General features: G+C 53.6%; 1 protein-coding gene across 8 annotated transcripts in view; it reads right to left on the bottom strand.

The window, feature by feature from the left end:
• DTNB (dystrobrevin beta) overlaps positions 1-17,296 on the bottom strand; it is a 237,789-nt gene that overhangs the window by 152,113 nt on the left and 68,380 nt on the right. The window lies entirely within an intron of this gene.

Genomic DNA, 17,296 nt, shown 5'->3' with positions numbered 1-17,296 from the left:
GAACAGACAGGGACTGTGAGAGAGGGGAAAAACACCTGGGAACAACCCAGAACAGACAGGGACGGGGTCAGAGAGGGGAAAAACACCTGGGAACAACCCAGAACACACAGGGGATGAGTGAGAGAGTGGAAAACGAACCCAGAAATAACCCAGAACACACAGGGGCTGGGTCAGAGAGGGGAAAAACAACCCAGAACAACCCAGAACACACAGGGACTGTGAGAGGGGGGAAAACCACCTGGGAACAACCTAGAACAGACAGGGACTGTGAGAGAGGGGAAAAACAACCCAGAAATAACCCAGAACACACAGGGACTGGGTCAGAGGGGGGAAAAACAACCCAGAAATAACCCAGAACACACAGGGACTGTGAGGGGGGGGGGGAAAACAACCCAGAAATAACCCAGAACACACAGGGACTGGGTCAGAGAGGGGAAAAACACCTGGGAACAACCCAGAACAGACAGGGGCTGTGAGAGGGGGGAAAAACAACCCAGAACACACAGGGGCTGTGAGAGAGGGGGGAAATACATGGGAACAACCCAGAACACACAGGGACGGGGTCAGAGAGGGGAAAAACAACCCAGAAACAACCCAGAACACACAGGGACTGTGAGAGAGAGGGGAAAAACACCTGGGAACAACCCAGAACAGACAGGGACTGTGAGAGGGGGGAAAACCAACCCAGAAATAACCCAGAACACACAGGGACGGGGTCAGAGAGAGGAAAAACAACCCAGAACAACCCAGAACACACAGGGGCTGTGAGAGGGGGGAAAACCACCTGGGAACAACCCAGAACACACAGGGGCTGGGTCAGAGAGGGGAAAAACAACCTGGGAACAACCCAGAACAGACAGGGGCTGTGAGAGGGGGGAAAACCACCTGGGAACAACCCAGAACAGACAGGGACGGGGTCAGAGAGGGGAAAAACACCTGGGAACAACCCAGAACACACAGGGGATGAGTGAGAGAGTGGAAAACGAACCCAGAAATAACCCAGAACACACAGGGGCTGGGTCAGAGAGGGGAAAAACAACCCAGAACAACCCAGAACACACAGGGACTGTGAGAGGGGGGAAAACCACCTGGGAACAACCCAGAACAGACAGGGACTGTGAGAGAGGGGGGAAACACCTGGGAACAACCCAGAACACACAGGGACTGGGTCAGAGAGGGGAAAAACACCTGGGAACAACCCAGAACACACAGGGACTGTGAGGGAGAGAAAAACAACCCAACACTGACAGGGAGACTGTGTAAGAGAGAAAAACCACCAGGAAACAACCCAGAACACGCAGGGAAATAACCCAGAACAGACAGGGACTGTGTCAGAGAGCAGAGAAACAATGCAGAAATAACCCAGAACACACAGGGAGACTGTGAGAGAGAGAAAAACCACCAGGAAATAACCCAGAACAGACAGGGACTGTTTCAGAGAGCAGGAAATACACAAGGAAACAGCCCAGCATGGACAGGGATCCTGTCAGGGAGGAGAAAACCACCCAAACCACACAGGGAGCCTGTCAGAGGGCAGGAAAACCAACAAGGAAAGAACCCAGCATGGACAGGGAGCCTGTGAGAGGGCAGAGAAACCACCAGGGACAGCCCAGCACTGCCAGGGACCCTGAGAGAGAGGAGAAAAAAAGGAAACAGCCTAACATGGACAGCAATCCTGCCAGAGAGCAGGAAAACCAACAGGGAAACAACCCAGGATGAACAGGGATCCTGTCAGAGAGCAGGAAATACAAAAGGAAATAATCCAGCACAGACAGGGATCCTGAGAGAGGAGGAAATACAAAAGGAAACAACCCAGGATGAACAGGGATCCTGTCAGAGAGCAGGAAATACAAAAGGAAACAACCCAGGATGAACAGGGATCCTGTCAGAGAGCAGGAAATACAAAAGGAAATAATCCAGCACAGACAGGGATCCTGAGAGAGAGCAGGAAATACAAAAGGAAATAATCCAGCACAGACAGGGATCCTGTCAGAGAGCAGGAAATACAAAAGGAAACAGACAGGGATCCTGCCAGAGAGCAGGAAATACAAAAGGAAATAATCCAGGATGAACAGGGATCCTGCCAGAGAGCAGGAAATACAAAAATAATCAGCCCAGCAGTGCCAGGGACCCCAAGAGAGCAGGAAATACAGAAGGAAACAGCCCAGGATAAAGAGGGATCCTGTCAGAGAGCAGACCTGCCACCAGCAGAGCCCAGCACTCCGGGCTGAGGAGCAAAGGCTGCACTCCTGACCTGGGGGTCCTTCCCAGCTGAAGCAGCTCTGGGATTGCACACAGCCCACAAAGGCTCTGCCAGCCCTGGGGACTTCCTGGGACTGCTCCTTCCTGGGGAATGTCTCTGGAGAACCCCTGTGGGGATGGGCCCGTGCCTGCTGTGACACCCAGAGCTGGGTTTGGGGTCAGGCACACACAGACCATGGGTGTATTTGTGATTGTGATGAGTGTGGAGGGTGACAGTGGCACAGCTGTGACACCCAGAGCTGGGTTTGGGGCCAGGCACACACAGGCCATGGGTGTATTTGTGACTGTGACACGTGTGGAGGGTGACAGTGGCACAGCTGTGACACCCAGAGCTGGGTTTGGGGTCAGGCACACACAGACCATGGGTGTATTTGTGACTGTGATGAGTGTGGAGGGTGACAATGGCACAGCTGTGACACCCAGAGCTGGGTTTGGGGCCAGGCACACACAGGCCATGGGTGTATTTGTGACTGTGATGTGTGTGGAGGGTGACAGTGGCACAGCTGTGACACCCAGAGCTGGGTTTGGGGTCAGGCACACACAGGCCATGGGTGTATTTGTGACTGTGATGAGTGTGGAGGGTGACAGTGGCACAGCTGTGACACCCAGAGCTGGGTTTGGGGTCAGGCACACACAGGCCATGGGTGTATTTGTGATTGTGACACGTGTGGAGGGTGACAGTGGCACAGCTGTGACACCCAGAGCTGGGTTTGGGGTCAGGCACACACAGACCATGGGTGTATTTGTGACTGTGATGTGTGGAGGGTGACAGTGGCACAGCAGTGACACCCAGAGCTGGGTTTGGGGCCAGGCACACACAGGCCATGGGTGTATTTGTGACTGTGATGTGTGGAGGGTGACAGTGGCACAGCAGTGACACCCAGAGCTGGGTTTGGGGCCAGGCACACACAGGCCATGGGTGTATTTGTGACTGTGACACGTGTGGAGGGTGACAATGGCACAGCTGTGACACCCAGAGCTGGGTTTGGGGCCAGGCACACACGGGTGTATGGGTGTATTTGTGACTGTGATGTGTGGAGGGTGACAATGGCACAGCTGTGACACCCAGAGCTGGGTTTGGGGTCAGGCACACACAGGCCATGGGTGTATTTGTGACTGTGATGTGTGGAGGGTGACAGTGGGACAGCAGTGACACCCAGAGCTGGGTTTGGGGTCAGGCACACACAGGCCATGGGTGTATTTGTGACTGTGATGTGTGGAGGGTGACAATGGCACAGCTGTGACACCCAGAGCTGGGTTTGGGGGCAGGCACACACAGACCATGGGTGTATTTGTGACTGTGATGTGTGGAGGGTGACAGTGGCACAGCTGTGACACCCAGAGCTGGGTTTGGGGTCAGGCACACACAGGCCATGGGTGTATTTGTGATTGTGATGTGTGGAGGGTGACAGTGGCACAGCAGTGACACCCAGAGCTGGGTTTGGGGTCAGGCACACACAGGCCATGGGTGTATTTGTGACTGTGATGTGTGGAGGGTGACAGTGGGACAGCTGTGACACCCAGAGCTGGGTTTGGGGTCAGGCACACACAGACCATGGGTGTATTTGTGATGGCCATATCCCAAAGATGGTGATATGGCCATCACAAACAGGGTGACAGTGGCACAGCTGTGAATTCTGGTAATACCTGAGGAAAGGGAAGCATGGCAGGAGGCCTCTGAGCCTCTCTTTGGTTTGTAATTAACCTTGGCTGATTTAGGAGCATTTCAATTAAAGCCTTAAGGATGTTGCTCTTTGCTTGTAGCCAGGCCCTAAAGAGTGCTGCAATAATAAACTTTTGAAGGATAATTTTAGGATATTGCTTGTATCCTTGAAACTCTAGCTTTGGGATATCTATAAAGGAAATGTGCTTATCTCACACCTTTACAAAACAGAGAAAAACTGCTTGAGAAAGGAAGGTGAGCATCATCTCAAGGATTTGTGGTTTTGACCAAGGGAAGCTGGACATCACTGATGTGAGATTTGTGGTCATTGTAATGAAAAGGTGGAGCCACATCTGGGGAGCTGGACTTCACCAGATGGGATTGGTCTCTATTCCTGCAGAAACCAGGACCAATATTTCAGAAACAACTACAACCATCTGGGGGGGGGTTCCTCCTTTTTGGGACCCATCCTGAGAAAAGCTAAATCACAATAGTGCATAGAATTGTGATGTAAAAACTGGAGTAGAAACTGCAGAGAAAGCTCCTGAGTACCCCTATAAACACCTGTGAGCCCCAACCATGGGAGTGCAGTTGGAGGGAAAGTGCCCCCACTGCACCCAGAGCTGTGCTGCTCATACTTTACCACATTAATTAATAAATTGATTGCTGCTCAAATATTGGCATAGTCAAGCTTCTTATTGATAACCATCTGGGGAGCTGGACTTCACCAGATGGGATTGGTCTCTATTCTCATGGAAACCAGGACCAACATCCCAGACACCACCACCCCAATCTGGGGGTTCCTCCTTCTTGGGACACATCCTGAGAAAAGCTAAATCACAATAGTGCATAGAATTGTGATGTAGAAACTGGAGTAGAAACTGCTGATGAGTAAAAACTGGAGTAGAAACTGCAGAGAAAGCTCCTGAGTACCCCTATAAACACCTGTGAGCCCCAACCATGGGAGTGCAGTTGGAGGGAAAGTGCCCCCACTGCACCAGCACTGTGCTGCTCATACCTTACCACATTAATTAATAAATTGATTGCTGCTAGAATATTGGCCTGGTCAAGTTTCTTATTTATAACCATCTGGGGAGCTGGACTCCACCAGATGGGATTGGTCTCTATTCCTGCAGAAACCAGGACCAATATTTCAGAAACAACTACAACCATCTGGGGGTTCCTCCTTTTTGGGACCCATCCTGAGAAAAGCTAAATCACAATAGTGCATAGAATTGTGATGTAAAAACTGGAATAGAAACTGCTGATGAGTAACAATTGGAGTAGAAACTGCAGAGAAAGCTCCTGAGTACCCCTATAAACACCTGTGAGCCCCAACCATGGGAGTGCAGTGGGAGGGAAAGTGCCCCCACTGCACCCAGAGCTGTGCTGCTCATACTTTACCACACTAATTAATAAATTGATTGCTTCTAGAATATTGGCATAGTCAAGTTTCTCACTGATAACCATCTGGGGAGCTGGACTTCACCAGATGGGATTGGTCTCTATTCTCATGGAAACCAGGACCAGCATCCCAGACACCACCACCCCAATCTGGGGAAACTCCTTTTTGGGACCCATCCTGAGAAAAGCTAAATCACAATAGTGCATAGAATTGTGATGTAGAAACTGGAATAGAAACTGCTGATGAGTAACAATTGGAATAGAAACTGCAGAGAAAGCTCCTGAGTGCCCCTATAAATACCTGTGAGCCCCAACCATGGGAGTGCAGTGGGAGGGAAAGTGCCCCCACTGCAGCAGAGCTGTGCTGCTCATACTTTACCACATTAATTAATAAATTGATTGCTGCTAGGATATTGGCCTGGTCAAGTTTCTCATTGATAACACAACCACCAGGACAGGAAAGGAATGATTGATGAAATCAGCAGGGGCAGGAGCCCTGGAGCAGGAGGAGCTGGGTGAGCCTGCAGCACAGCCAACACCAAAAATTCACCCAAAGGGCACAGAAAAGGGACAGGACTGGGCTTGTCCCCCTGGGACACTCCTGAGAGCCAGGACAAAACAGCCTGGAAACACCCAGAAGAACTGAAATCGGGATTTTTACTGCTGGAATGGAGATTTAGGTGAGAAATATTCTGGATTCAGCTGCCAAGGAGGGATTATATATATAGGGAAGGGAAATAACAGGGACTGGGAAGGGAAAAAATCAGGGATTGGGAAGGGAAAAAGAAATCAGGGATTGGGAAGGGAAAAAAATAACAGGGATTGGGAAGGGAAAAAATAATCAGGGATTTGGAAGGGAAAAATCAGAGATGGGTAAGGGAAAATCAGGGATTGGGAAGGGAAAAAAAAAATCAGGGATTGGGAAGGAAAAAATCAAGGATTGGGAAGGGAAAAAAAATCAGGGACTGGGAAGGGAAAAAAATAACAGGGATTGGGAAGGGAAAAAAGAATCAGGGATTGGGAAGGGAAAAAGAAATCAGGGATTGGAAAGGGAAAAAAAAATCAGGGATTGGGAAGGGAAAATTCAGAGATGGGTAAGGGAAAATCAGGGATGGGTAAGGGAAAATAAAACAGGGATGGGGAAGGGAAAAATCAGGGACGGGTGAGGAAATATCAGGGATTGGGAAGGGAAAATTGGGGATTGGGAAGGGAAAATCAGGGACTGGGAAGGGAAAATCAGGGACTGGGAAGGGAAAATCAGAGATTGGTAAGAAAAAGTCAGGAATTGGCAAGGGAAAATCAGGGATTGTTGAAAACAGCAGCCAGCCTGCTGCAGGGGGAGCAGCCAGGGCAGACAGGCCCACGGGCAGGCTGAGGCAGCAGCAGCTCCCTAAAAATGGGAGAAAAACTGGGGGGATCAGCTGGAGCTCATCACCTCATCCCAGGGCAAATCCTGGGGGAGACTTCCAGGGAAACTGAAATGGGAATGTGGGAATAATATGGGAATGAGGGAATGTGAGAGTGTGGGAGTGTGGGAATATGGGAATATTGGAATATGGGAGTTTGGGAATGTGGGAATATGGAATAAAGGGAATGTGGGAATTGGGAGCGTGGAAATAATATGGGAATGTGGGAGTGTGGGAATGGGGCAGAATCTGGGAATATGGGAAAATCCTGGGAGGAACTTCCAGGAAAACTGAAACTGAAATATGGGAATGTGGGAATGTGGGAATTGGGCAGATTGATCCCTGCTCTGTTCCACAGCTGGAAGCAGCCAAGCCCTGAACTTTGTTCAGCAGGGGCCTGGGAGTGAGAAGTGGTTCTGCTTCCCTGGACAGTCCCAGAAATCCCAGAGTCCCTGAGGCTGGAAAATCCCTCCCAGCCCATCCAGTCCAGCTGTGCCCCATCCCCACCTTGTCCCCAGCCCAGGGCACTCAGTGCCACATCCAGGTGACACCTGCAGGGATGGGCACTCCAAACCTCCCTGGGCAGCCCCTGCCAAGGCCTGACCACCCTTTCCATGCACAAATTCCTCCTGATGTCCAACCTGAGCCTGCCCTGGCCCAGCCTGAGGCCATTTCCCCTTGTCCTGTCCCTGTTCCCTGGGAGCAGAGCCTGACCCCCCTGGCTGTCCCCTCCTGTCAGGGAGTTGTGCAGAGCCACAAGGTCCCACCTGAGCCTCCTTTTCTCCAGGCTGAGCCCTTTTCCAGCTCCCTCAGCCCCTCCTGGGGCTCCATTCCCTTCCCAGCTCCATTCCCTGGACACGCTCCAGCCCCTCCAGGTCTCTCCTGGCAGGAGGGGCCCAGAGCTGCCCCCAGCACTGGAGGTGCCCCAGCAGTGCCAGCACAGGGACAGGCACTGCCCTGGCCCTGCTGCCACCCCTGCTGCCTCCTGCCCACCTGGGCACACCTGGGCTGGTGCCCAGCTCAGCTCTGAGCTCCCCAGGTGCCCCCACAGAGCTGCTTTTTCCCGTGCCCTGTGCTCCTGGTGCCACTCAGCCCAAAGCCATCCCGACAGAAGGAGGCAGAGAAAAATCACAAACAGCTTCTGATCCACCAACAATGTAGGTCAAAGACGTCTCATCCAGAAATAGCAGCCTGGGATTTTGCCAAAGGGAAACATTTCAAAGGTGCTGGGACCTGACAGCACCTCTCCACCTGCCTGCTCCATGTGCCTGGGCACGAGGCTCAGGGAATGATCTCTGTCCTCTGGAAATCTGCAAATCCGGGGGTTTGGCAGCAGGAATGACAAAGTTCAGTGTTAATTTCACAGGGTTTGTGGCCATTTTAAGGAGAGTTGAAGGTGATTCTGTTCGGGGGGTCAGAAGTGAATTGAAGAGAAGTTAAAGAACAATCACAAACCCGAGAATCTAAACAGCTAATTGGGGTTTAACAGATGAGAACTGAGGAAAATCAGTCCCTGAGGACTCCTGGAACACCTGCCCATGATCAAAAGGAGTTACTGCACGGATTGCTGAGTTCCTGAGCCCTTTGATCACCAAACCCCTGCCGGACTTTATCTCATGGCCAGTTCCCGTGAGTGCCTCATCCCAGCAGGGCAGGGAGCAGCTGGAAATGGAACAGCTGGAAATGGAACAGCTGGAAATGGAGCAGAGGGAAATGGAGCAGCTGGAAATGGAGCAGAGGGAAATGGAGCAGCTGGAAATGGAACAGCTGGAAATGGAGCAGAGGGAAATGGAGCAGAGGGAAATGGAACAGCTGGAAATGGAACAGCTGGAAATGGAGCAGCTGGAAATGGAGCAGCTGGAAATGGAGCAGCTGGAAATGGAACAGAGGGAAATGGAGCAGCTGGAAATGGAGCAGAGGGAAATGGAGCAGCTGGAAATGGAACAGAGGGAAATGGAGCAGCTGGAAATGGAGCAGAGGGAAATGGAACAGAGGGAAATGGAACAGCTGGAAATGGAGCAGCTGGAAATGGAACAGAGGGAAATGGAACAGCTGGAAATGGAACAGCTGGAAATGGAACAGCTGGAAATGGAGCAGCTGGAAATGGAGCAGAGGGAAATGGAACAGCTGGAAATGGAGCAGCTGGAAATGGAGCAGAGGGAAATGGAGCAGCTGGAAATGGAGCAGCTGGAAATGGAACAGAGGGAAATGGAGCAGAGGGAAATGGAACAGCTGGAAATGCAGCAGCTGGAAATGGAACAGAGGGAAATGGAACAGCTGGAAATGGAACAGCTGGAAATGGAGCAGCTGGAAATGGAACAGCTGGAAATGGAGCAGAGGGAAATGGAACAGCTGGAAATGGAACAGCTGGAAATGGAGCAGAGGGAAATGGAACAGCTGGAAATGGAACAGAGGGAAATGGAACAGCTGGAAATGGAACAGCTGGAAATGGAACAGCTGGAAATGGAGCAGGGGGAAATGGAACAGCTGGAAATGGAACAGCTGGAAATGGAGCAGAGGGAAATGGAGCAGCTGGAAATGGAGCAGCTGGAAATGGAGCAGCTGGAAATGGAACATCTGGAAATGCAGCAGCAGCCCCCGGCCCGAGCTCAGCGTGCCTCCATCCCCTCCGCAGGCCGGGCCGGGAAATCGGAGCCTGCTCCCCCTGGGACGGACCCACAGCTCCACATCCACCCGGGAGGGGAGGGGGCTCTGCCCTGCTCCGAGCCGGGGAGGGGGCTCTGCCCACCCTGGGGAGGGGAGGGGGCTCTGCCCTGCCCTGCCCTGCTCGGAGCTGGGGAACGGGGAAAGGGAACGTTTGGGGTGTTTCCTGTGCTGGTCTGTCCGGACAGAGACCCCGAGATCAGCCCGAGAACAGCCCAAAAACACCCCAAACATACCTCGAGCATACCCCAAAAACACCCGAAAACACCCCAAAAACACCCTGAGTACACTCCAAACATACCCCGAGCACACCCCAAAAACACCCCAAACATGCCCTGAGCACACCTCGAGCTCACCCCAAGTTCACCCCGAGAACTGCCTGAGAACACCCCGAGAACAGCCTGAGAACACCCCGAGAACATCCCAAAACCACCTGAGCTCACCCCAAACATACCCCGAGCTCACACAGAGCACACCCCAAAAACACCCCGAGACCATCCCAAACATACCCCGAGGTCACCCCTGTCCGAGCAGCTCCCCCATCCCTCCCCCAGCCCCTCCATCCCTTTCCCGATGGCTCCTCCGTCCCTCCAAGCTGTTCCTGCATTCCTGTCCGGGGTGATCCTCCTGCATCCCTCGGAGCCGACCCTACAAAGCTCAGGGAGCCGATCCCACAAAGATCTCAGAGCCGACCCTACAAAGATCTCGGAGCTGACCCTACAAGGTTCAGAGCCGACCCTACCCGGCTCACAGCCGACCCTACCCGGCTCACAGCCGACCCTACACAGCTCACAGCCGACCCTAGCCGGCTCACAGCCGACCCTACACGGTTCAGAGCCGACCCTACCCGGCTCACAGCCGACCCTACAAGGTTCAGAGCCGACCCTACACAGCTCACAGCCGACCCTAGCCGGCTCACAGCCGACCCTACACAGCTCGGAGCCGACCCTACACAGCTCACAGCCGACCCTACCCGGTTCAGAGCCGACCCTACCCGGCTCACAGCCGACCCTACCCGGCTCACAGCCGACCCTACAAGGTTCAGAGCCGACCCTACACAGCTCAGAGCCGACCCTACCCGGCTCACAGCCGACCCTACAAGGTTCAGAGCCGACCCTACACAGCTCACAGCCGACCCTACCCGGCTCACAGCCGACCCTACACAGCTCACAGCCGACCCTACCCGGCTCACAGCCCACCCTACCCGGTTCAGAGCCGACCCTACCCGGCTCACAGCCGACCCTACACGGTTCAGAGCCGACCCTACCTGGGCTCACAGCCGACCCTACTCGGCTCACAGCCGACCCTACACGGTTCACAGCCCACCCTACCCGGTTCAGAGCCGACCCTACACGGCTCACAGCCGACCCTACCCGGCTCACAGCCGACCCTACCCGGTTCAGAGCCGACCCTACCCGGCTCAGAGCCGACCCTACACAGCTCACAGCCCACCCTACAAGGCTCAGAGCCGACCCTACACAGCTCACAGCCCACCCTACCCGGTTCAGAGCCGACCCTACCCGGCTCACAGCCGACCCTACACAGCTCAGAGCCGACCCTACACAGCTCAGAGCCGACCCTACACAGCTCACAGCCGACCCTACCCGGTTCAGAGCCGACCCTACCCGGCTCACAGCCCACCCTAGCCGGCCCCGAGCGCTGCCCCCGCTCCGGAGCCGCTCCCGGGCCGGTCCCGCCGCTGTCCCGGGCCGAGCCCGGCCGGGAGGAACGGGCGCGGCCCCGGAGCCGTGCCGAGGCCGGGCCCGGGCCACGCACCTGCACCGCCCGCTGCCCGCCGCCGCCGCCGCCGCTCATCCCGGCCCGGCTCCATCCCAGGGATGCGCGCTCCCGCCGTCTCCATGGCAACGGGGCCGCCGCGGGAGCGCGCTCCGGGCAGCCGGCCCCAGCCGGGGCTCACGGGGGCCGTTCGCTGCCTCTGCAACCGTCTGTTCCACCGGGGTTTGGTTTTGGCTTTAATGTTCCTGCTTCTGAGTTGTTTACAGCAACTGCCTCAAAAGATGGCTTCTTATTACTATCATTATTTTTTATTTTTTCAATTCGTTTTAATTTTTTGGGTGTTAGTTTTAGTTTTAATTTTCCTGCTTTTTCAGTTTTCGCAGCAGCTGCCTCCAAATATGACTTCTTCTTATCATTATTTCTTATTTTTTTAGTTATTTTTTCAATATTTTTATTTGTTAATTTTAGTTTTAATTTTCCTGCTTTTTCAGTTTTCGCAGCAGCTGCCTCCAAATATGTCTTATTATTATTTTTTATTATTTTAAAAATTATTTTTCAATTTTTTTGCAACTGCCGCAAAATGTCTTCTTCTTATGATTAATTATTTTTTCAATTATTTTTTCAATTTTTTTTTTAGTTTTAGTTTTAATTTTCCTGCTTTTTAAGTTTTTGCAGAGGCTGCCTCAAAATACGTCTTACTATTATTATTATTTTCTATTTTTTCAATATTTTTTGGTTTTAATTTTCCTGCTTTTTAAGTTTTCACAGCAGCTGCCTCAAAATATGTCTCATTATTATAATTTTTAAAATTATTTTTCAATTTTTTTTGCAACTGCCTCAAAATGTCTTCTAATTACTGTTAATTATTTTTCCAATTATTTATTCTTTTTTTTATTTTTAGTTTTAATTTTCCTGCTTTTTAAGTTTTCCCAGCAACTGCCTCAACCTATGCCTTATTATTTTAATTTTCTATTTTTTCAATATTTTTTTAGTTTTAATTTTCCTGCTTTTTGAGTTTTCGCAGCAACTGCCTCAAAATATGTATTATTATTAGTAGTAGTAGTAGTAATAATAATAATAAATTTTATTTTTATTTTTATTTTTATTTTTATTTTTATTTTTATTTTTATTTTTATTTATTTAATTATTTATTTTTTAAAATGCTTTTCAATTTTAAAATTTTTTTTTTTTTTAGTTTAAATTTTAATTTTCCTGCTTTTTAAATTTCCATTTCTCACAAATGTTTTCCAACTGTTCCCGGTGTGGCTCTGCTGGAGGGAGGAGGGAACACCCCCATCTGCCTGGGAGGAGTTCTTTAAAATCAAACAAACAAACAAAGGAACAAAGAGAGGATCACAGAGTGAACAAACAGCCTGGAAATGACCCCCAGGGCAGCGAGTCCACCCTGACCACCTCCTGTTTCTGTGCCACTCCATCCTGCCCCTGAATCAGCTCATTGAAAATAAATTAACAAAAACTATAAGGGACCCTGCATGGCCCAGCCCAGCCTTGGGATCAGGTAAATTAAAATAAATTAACATAAAAGTACAAAACTTCATCTTCTACACCCAATAATCATCAGGAGAAAGGTGCCCACACCAAGGGGAGTGGGAAAGCTGGGATTTGGGGGGAATATTCTCCTGAGCACACCCAGTGCCATGGGCAGGGATTCCTCCCAGTGCCCCAGCCCGGCCTTGGGCACTGCCAGGGATCAGGTAATTTAAAATAAATTAACATAAAAGTACAAAACTTCGTCTTCTACACACAATAATCATCAGGAGAAACGTGTCCACACCAAGGGCAGTGGAAAAGCTGGGATTTGGGGGGAATATTCTCCTGAACACACCCACTGCCACCCCTGCACTGGCCCAGCCCGGCCTTGGGCACTGCCAGGGAGCAGCTAATTTAAAATAAATTAGCATAAAGTACAAAACCTCATCTTCTACACCCAATAATCATCAGGAGAAATGTACAGACTCCAAGGGCAGTGGAAAAGCTGGGATTTGGGGGGAATATTCTGAACCCATCCACTGCCACCCCTGCACTGCCCAGCCCGGCCTTGGGCACTGCCAGGGATCACTCTGGGAATTCTGTGCCCCCAGGCTCACAGGGAGGATTCCTTCCCCTGAATTAACCCTGGTTCCAAAGTGCCTCTGTGAGAGATTCCTGCACTGTGAATTGCAGCCTCTGGCACACAGAGAGCAGCAGTGAAATCCCAAATCCCAGCCAGCTCCCCCAGCTCCGGGAGCTCTGGGGGTCTGTCCACAGCCCAGTCTCAAGGAGTGCTAATACCAGAACCAGAACCAGAACCAGAACCAGAACCAGAACCAGAACCAGAACCAGAACCAGAACCAGACAGGGCTGGGCTGGAGGGCACCCTGAAGACCCATCTGCTCCCAGATCCTGTCCCAGCTCCCAGATCCTGTCCCTGCTCCCAGATCCTGTCCCAGCTCCCAGATCCTGTCCCTGCTCCCAGATCCTGTCCCAGATCCTGTCCCAGCTCCCAGATCCTGTCCCTGCTCCCAGATCCTGTCCCAGATCCTGTCCCAGCTCCCAGATCCTGCTCCTGCTCCCAGATCCTGTCCCAGCTCCCAGATCCTGTCCCAGCTCTGCAGCGGAACAGTGGAAAAACCACTCCTGGAAAAACGAAGCCCAGAGGTTCTTCCTGCCACGGCAGGGACACTGCCACTGTCCCAGGTGCTCCCAGCCCCAGTGTCCATCCCAGCCTTGGGCACTGCCAGGGATCCAGGGTGGGCACCTGTGCCAGGGCCTGCCCACCCTGCCAGGGAACAATTCCTCGTTCCCAAGATCCCACCCAGCCCTGCCCTCTGGCACTGGGAGCCATTCCCTGGCTCCTGTCCCTCTGTCCCTTGTCCCCAGTCCCTCTCAGCTCTCCTGGAGCCCCTTCAGGCCCTGCCAGGGGCTCCAGGATCTCCCCAGAGCTCAGTTTTTCCCTTGCACCCCCCAGATCTGCAGCCCACAGGATTTGTGTGCTGAGAATCAGAAGCCCAGCCCGGAGCCCTGGCAGGCAGCAGCACCTTGGGATCCCAGGATCCCAGCTGGGCTGGGTGGGGAGGGAGCTCAGAGCCCCCCCAGTGCCACCCCTGCCATGGCAGGGACACTGCCACTGTCCCAGGGTGTGCCAGTGTCCAGCCTGGCCCTGGGCACTGCCAGGGATTCAGGGTGGGCACCCTGTGCCAGGGCACAATTCCCAATTCCCAATGTCCCACCCAGCCCTGCCATGGGGCAGCTGTGCCACCTCCATTACACTTTAAAATCAAAGATTTGATGTCAGAAATTTGCATTAGGTGAGTCTGGAGTCCTATCCCAACCCCCCCAGAGGTGCTGGAGCACTTGGAAGGATTCCTCCCAGAAAAAGTGACCCATGCCAACCCCACCTGAGCTCTACCAAGCACACCTGGCCAGCAGGTGCCATCATTCCCCACCCCACACTCTGTCAGCCCAGGAAAGGGCAGCCTCTGAGCTGACACCTAAACCCAAACCTCATCTGCATGGAAGTACCCTCCCAGAGCCAGGAGACTGCCTGCCACACACAGAGTCCTGGGAAAGGGAAAGAAAAAAAGGAAAAAAAAAGGAAAAAAGGAAAAAAGGAAAAAAGGAAAAAAGGAAAAAAGGAAAAAAGGAAAAAAGGAAAAAAGGAAAAAAAGGAAAAAAGGAAAAAAGGAAAAAAGGAAAATTCTTCCCAGCCCAACCTGTGCCCCATCCCCACCTTGTCCCCAGCCCAGGACACTCAGTGCCACATCCAGGTGACACCTGCAGGGATGGGCACTCCAAACCTCCCTGGGCAGCCCCTGCCAAGGCCTGACCACCCTTCACATGCACAAATTCCTCCTGATGTCCAACCTGAGCCTGCCCTGGCCCAGCCTGAGGCCATTTCCCCTTGTCCTGTCCCTGTTCCCTGGCAGCAGAGCCTGATCCCCCCTGGCTGTCCCCTCCTGTCAGGGAGCTGTGCAGAGCCACAAGGTCCCCCCTGAGCCTCCTTTTTTCCAGGCTGAGCCCCTTCCCAGCTCCCCCAGCCCCTCCTGGGGCTCCATTCCCTTCCCAGCCCCTCCCTCACCACAGCTCACTGCCCCTCGCTGCCCCTGTGCCAACCCCCCCAACAGCCCCCAACTCATTGTTTGCATTCCTCCTCCCCACTTTTGTCTCTCCTCCCTCCCTCAGACAGCACAGCTGGGGGCTTTTCCCCTTCCAAGCCTTGTTTTCCCTGGAACCTTTGGCCAAGAATTGTTGACCCCCCAGTTAGGAACATTTCCAGTCTCCATTTCCTCGGCTGCAGCAGAGCTCAGCTCTCCTGGGGTCTCTCCCCTGTTGGTTTGTGGGTGCTGCTGCTGCTGCAGGTGCTGACTCCCTCAAACCCAAACCAAACCCACCCAGCCCTGGGCACCCCAGAAATGACCCCTGGGGGCTGCAGCAGCTCCTGCTCGGAGCTGGGCTCCAGCAGAGCCCCCTGCCCAAGCCCCCTCCCCTCTCACCAGGGGATTATTGCTATTGCTGTCCTTTCAGTGGTGCCACTGCAGCCCAAAGGCCTCGTGTCCCTCACACAAAGCCCAGCGGGTCCCTTTTGTCCCCAGGATGTCCCTGGGACAGCAATCCCTGCACAGGTCAGTGGCTGCTGTCCCAGAGCTGTCCTTGGGCCAGCAGGGCCCATGTCCCCATCCTTGGCTTGTCAGGGCACTGGGTTTGCATTTAATCAAAGCTGGCAGCACACAGCAGTGCCTCTGAGCTGTGCCAGCAGTGGCCGGGCAGCTGTCCCTGTCCCCATGTCCCTGTCCCTGTCCCCATGTCCCTGTCCCCTTGTCCCTGTCCCTGTCCCCATGTGTTTGTCTCTGCAGGAACTGTCCAGCCCTGTCCCCATGTCCCTTTCCCCATGTCCCTGTCCCTGTCCCCTTGTCCCTGTCCCACTGTCCCTGTCCCCATGTCCCTGTCCCCATGTCCCTGTCCCTGCAGGAGCTGTCCAGCCCTGTCCCCATGTCCCTGTCCCCACTGTCCCTGTCCCTGCAGGAGCTGTCCAGCCCTGTCCCCATGTCCCTGTCCCCATGTCCCTGTCCCTGTCCCCATGTCCCTGTCCCCATGTCCCTGTCCCTGCAGGAGCTGTCCAGCCCTGTCCCCATGTCCCTGTCCCCACTGTCCCTGTCCCTGATGGAGCTGCCCAGCCCTGTCCCCATGTCCCTGTCCCCACTGTCCCTGTCCCCACTGTCCCTGTCCCTGCAGGAGCTGCCCAGCCCTGTCCCACTGTCCCTGTCCCACTGTCCCTGTCCCCATGTCCCTGTCCCTGCAGGAGCTGTCCAGCCCTGTCCCCACTGTCCCTGTCCCCATGTCCCTGTCCCTGCAGGAGCTGTCCAGCCCTGTCCCCACTGTCCCTGTCCCCACTGTCCCCGCAGGAGCTTCCCAGCCCTGTCCCCATGTCCCTGTCCCACTGTCCCTGTCCCACTGTCCCTGCCCCACTGTCCCTGTCCCCACTGTCCCTGCAGGAGCTGCCCAGCCCTGTCCCCATGTCCCTGTCCCACTGTCCCTGTCCCACTGTCCCTGTCCCCCCAGGACGTTCCCAGGGCCATCCCCCCTGTGTGCTCCCGGGGTCCTGCCCTGAGCATCCTCCAGCCCCTGGCACCTGCCCAGCTGCCCCTGCACCCTACAGCCCCTGGGCATGGGATGGGATGGGCATGGGATAGGATGGGATGGGCATGGGATGGCATGGGAATGGGATGGGATGGGATGGGATGGGATGGGATGGGATGGGATGGGATGGGATGGGCATGGGATGGGCATGGGATGGGCATGGGATGGAGCAGGAAGGAAAAGCAGGGATGGGCTGGGAAGGGAAAAGCAGTGCCAGGCTGGGAAGGGGAAGGAATGCCAGGCTGGGAAGGGGAAGGAATACCAGGCTGGGAAGGAAAGGCAGTGCTATGGATTGGGAAGAGAAAGCAGTGATGGATCAGGAGGCAAAGGCAGGGATGGGCTGGGAAAGAGAAGGAAATGCCAGATGGGAAGGGAGAGTAATGGATCAGGGGGGAAAAGGCAGTGCCAGGCTGGGAAGAGAAAGCAGTGATGGGTTGGAAGGAGGAAATGCCAGGTAGGAAGGGAAAAGCAGGGATGGGCTGGGAAGGGGAAGGAAATTCCAGGCTGGGAAGGAAAAGGCAGT

Source organism: Haemorhous mexicanus, chromosome 3 (assembly GCF_027477595.1).
Source record: "Haemorhous mexicanus isolate bHaeMex1 chromosome 3, bHaeMex1.pri, whole genome shotgun sequence".
NCBI lineage: Eukaryota > Metazoa > Chordata > Aves > Passeriformes > Fringillidae > Haemorhous > Haemorhous mexicanus.
This window is presented reverse-complemented; position numbering and strand designations above follow the sequence as displayed.